The sequence below is a fragment of the Lipotes vexillifer genome, unplaced genomic scaffold, assembly GCF_000442215.2.
Source record: "Lipotes vexillifer unplaced genomic scaffold, Lipotes_vexillifer_v1.1 scaffold1086, whole genome shotgun sequence".
Taxonomy (NCBI): Eukaryota; Metazoa; Chordata; class Mammalia; order Artiodactyla; family Lipotidae; genus Lipotes; species Lipotes vexillifer.
This window is the reverse complement of record NW_006771242.1, coordinates 1,144,421-1,144,843: the sequence shown is the minus strand read 5'-3', so window position 1 is coordinate 1,144,843 and position 423 is coordinate 1,144,421. Positions and strand designations below refer to the sequence as shown.

The 423-nt window shown below is 35.5% G+C and overlaps 1 protein-coding gene across 1 annotated transcript in view; it reads left to right on the top strand.

The window, feature by feature from the left end:
• POLA1 (DNA polymerase alpha 1, catalytic subunit) overlaps nt 1-423 on the top strand; it is a 308,279-nt gene that overhangs the window by 34,161 nt on the left and 273,695 nt on the right. The window lies entirely within an intron of this gene.

Genomic DNA, 423 nt, shown 5'->3' with positions numbered 1-423 from the left:
AAGAGCGTCTGTAGCATCACTGTAGTGCTGCTCCTGCTCCCTTGACAGACAAGGTCACTGCTGCAGGATGTTAATTAACTGGACCTTAACCTCTCTTTACCTCTCCATTCTAGTGTTTTGATCTCATGATGTTGGAAAAGGGAAACTTAAGAAATATCTCTGACAGTGGTGATGAAAAAGTACCATGGAAGCATTTTTTTGTAATTGTCAAAACTTTTATTTTGAAATGAATTTGAAATAACATTTCTTGCATGCCATGTGTAAATTATTAATAAAGTTGTGATGAAATACATTGCTTATGACTTGATAATTTTAGCTGTGGATTTCTAATCTGAGGAATGTATGTAGCATTCAACTGATGCACTAGTAATTATTCCTGGTCTTAAATTGCTCTATAAGCAGCAACTGTTACAAGCATCAGCA